Raw genomic sequence first — 3,326 nt, 5'->3', positions numbered from 1 at the left:
CCCGTCTCTACCTTGAGACATGTATCTTTGACTCCATGAGCTTCCAAATAAAAAGTCCGGCTAGCCTGAAGGTAGTCGTTAGAAAGCTTAGCAACACCACCACCTGCTGTAATGTAGAAAACAAGAAAAATGTGCCTAATGAACTAGGTAAGTAAGAAGATTTCCAGACAGAGCACTGAAGTTGCTGCCTGCCTTCTTGCTGCCTATAGTAAAGTACGAGAGGAGAAAAATAACTTAAAGAAAGAACTGTTAAGTATAAAGGAGCCGGGACTTGCTGAGCAAATAAAACACTATCCTTTCAAGCCTCTTTGGAGGAATAATAGTACTAAAATTAGAAATGTCTTCAGGATATTGAAAAAGTCTAGCGTACAACTGGGAAACATGGTCTCAAGATAGAGCCAGGAGTATGACTGTAAAAACCTATGTTAAGAAAAATTTAAGTGGTACCTCAGACAAAAGATCTTCTAAGAATATTAAATCATGTCTCATAGATTCTTTCTATTACACAATAGGGCTTCTAAGAATCTGAAGTGCATTGTCCCACAATGGTTTCAAAGAAAGCTCAAGGTGGCACAGGGATTGCTTTGAAGAGATCCCTAGGTGTGACTTTTGTCTAATGTAATGGATTAGAGATTGATACATTTCTAAAAAAACACAAAATTTTTAAAGGAATTGTATCAGCTTGGACTGAAAAGGACAGAAACAGTACCAAATGAAAGAGGCTGTGGACTTTTGAGCTTCTACAAGCAGAAAATACACCGAAAAGAACTACTGAACTGCACAGACTACATTTGATGGAAAAGCAAAGCCAAATGCTCCATAAAATCATTCCCAGACAGTACAACTAAACCTTAATCAAGAAACTGGCAATACATGCTCAGTTATTTTCTTCAGAATTGCTATGGACCAAAGACTGCCATGCTGCCTATGTCCCCCTTTCTGAAAGGGAGTGTCTCTTGTGGTTATTCTGGGTCTGTCTCACGATGGTATGTTGGTATGGGGAAGAAGCAGATGGTTTGTCTTTTTAGTTTACATGTCTTGGAGCAAGAGGAAAGATAGTTAAGAAGCTATACCCAAGGAATCTCACCGAAGAGACTCATCTACACCTAAACCTGATTATATGCTGAAAACCTGGTCCCTGAGCATGCGCCTAATGTCATAATGGAACGAACCTTTGGAGGAAGGTGGATTCAGAACAGAGCGAGTCTATTTGGCATGCACAAGGGTCATGTATTATTGGGACCAGAGTACTGTGGTAAGTTTTATTTTCTCTATGTAGCCACAGAAATATTTCTGGTTCTACATGCTCTTTCAGAATCTTGTCTCATGCTCATTGAGAATAGAGTTTATTTCTTCTCCCTTTGAACCTGAGCTGGCTCCTGTGACTTGTCTTGATAAATAAAATGTTTCAAAAGTAATAATGCATGACTTCTGAGGCTAGTTCATAACAAGTTGTTGTTCTCTTTCTCTTTCTCAGAAATATATCTTCGAAGGCTTCAGGCACCATGTAAGAAGCGTGGTTCCCCTAAAGCCATTGCACTAAAAAATAAAAAACAGACAAACAAAACAAAACAAAAAGAAAGAAATTATGAAAAGAGACAGAGATAGATGCCCAAGGGTCCCCAGTTGCTGCAGCCATCATCTATTCATATCCCCCCCCCTCTTCTCAGGAGCCATACTTGAGTGAATAAACTTTCAGATGATTCCAGCCCTGCATTTCTGAATGCAACTGCGTGAGAGAACCTAAGTGAGAACCACCAACTTGAGCCAGTCAATCTCCAGGGATAAAAACAAAATAATATTTCTTGTTTTAAGCCAAGACGTTCGGAGACAGTTTGTTATGCAGTGATGGGCGACCAGAACACATTTTTTTTCTAAAACCAGTAGGAAGGGATATAGTCACATAATTAGGCAGAACTAATATGGTAGAGTCCTGTGGAAGCCAAAGGAAGTAATTCAAGAAGTATTCATCATTCTCAAAGGTTGCAGAGAGGAAAGGTAGTATGAGAAGATTCACTGGTAATTAAATGCATTTGTCGTTTCATCTCTAGGATGTAAAACTGACTAGCCTTCAACACAAAAACAGTATCAAATATAGTCGTCCTTCAGTGTCCAAGGGGGATTGGTTCCAGGACCTCACATATACCACAATCTGCAGATGCTCAAGTCCCTTATATAAAATGGTGTAGAGTTTGTATGTAACCTATGCAATCTTCTCGTATACTTTAAATCATCTCTAGATTACTTATAATACCTAATACAATGTAAATGTTATATAATAATTGTTATAGTATATTATATGAGGAATAATGACAAGGAAAAAAATCTGTACCGATTCAGTACAGACACAACCATTGGCCTAACTACATGGTACTCATTAGCAAGAACATAATTTAAAAAACTATATATTTCTGATCCATGGTTGGTTGAATCCACAGATGCAGAACCTACAAATATGTAGGGCCTACTGTCTAGGAAAGCACCTGTTTCCTCTACCTGGGTCATCTTGTCTCATTCATCAAGTCTTTCTCCAATTTCATCCAAAATCTGGGATAAAAAGGAAAGCAACACTCCTTTTTTATCAATGTAGGTGCTTCTATTTCCATTAATAATAACAGTAAATCCATTAAGTGATTATAATCCTAATATTACTGACAATTAATATGAAATGTAGAAAAATTAAATCATTTGAAAATAGACATACAGTTAATAAATGGTGGGCCCATTTTTTTTTTTTTGACACTTACAGCACCTGGTCTTCCTATGTGGTCTCCCATCCAAGTACTAACCAGGCCCAATCCTGCTTAGCTTCTGAGATCAGACAGGATCGGGCATGTTCAGGGTAGCATGGCCGTAGACTAGGATCCATTATTTTAACCTAATCCCATGTAAATTCAATAGTCAGAATAGAGATAACTATAGTCATTTCTTCTTGATCAAATCTAGTCTAGTGGAGACTAAAATGAGTCCTGATGATTTAAGTGCTGGTCCTCTCTGAACTCTTTCTTTCTCCATATGGCATCCTCCAGATGGCTGGAAGCTTCAGAGAGTGATCTGTGGCAATCAGTTTTTCTCTCTCCCCACCAATGCCAATTCATGTATTACTTTCCCATAATGCCCCCAGACTCCAAAAGAATTGCCTTCTGTAGGCACAAATTAAGCCTGCTCTATAACAGCATGAGGAAGCTAAGCTCAAAATTCTAAAAATGAACTACAAAAAGAGTGTGTTTAATACAGGAATCGGGTTCCAGATTGTGTCCTGTTTACAAAGGCACATATTGTGCTGATAGTAAAAGCAAGCGAGTTCTACTTTCATAATGGTGGCC

The 3,326-nt window shown here is 38.3% G+C and overlaps 1 pseudogene; it reads right to left on the bottom strand.

Moving 5' to 3' along the window:
• Positions 1-2,740: 2,740 nt before the first annotated feature.
• On the bottom strand, positions 2,741-2,859 carry LOC111741319 (annotated as a pseudogene).
• Positions 2,860-3,326: the final 467 nt, after the last annotated feature.

The sequence above is a fragment of the Pteropus vampyrus genome, unplaced genomic scaffold, assembly GCF_000151845.1.
Source record: "Pteropus vampyrus isolate Shadow unplaced genomic scaffold, Pvam_2.0 Scaffold76, whole genome shotgun sequence".
Taxonomy (NCBI): domain Eukaryota; kingdom Metazoa; phylum Chordata; class Mammalia; order Chiroptera; family Pteropodidae; genus Pteropus; species Pteropus vampyrus.
This window is presented reverse-complemented; position numbering and strand designations above follow the sequence as displayed.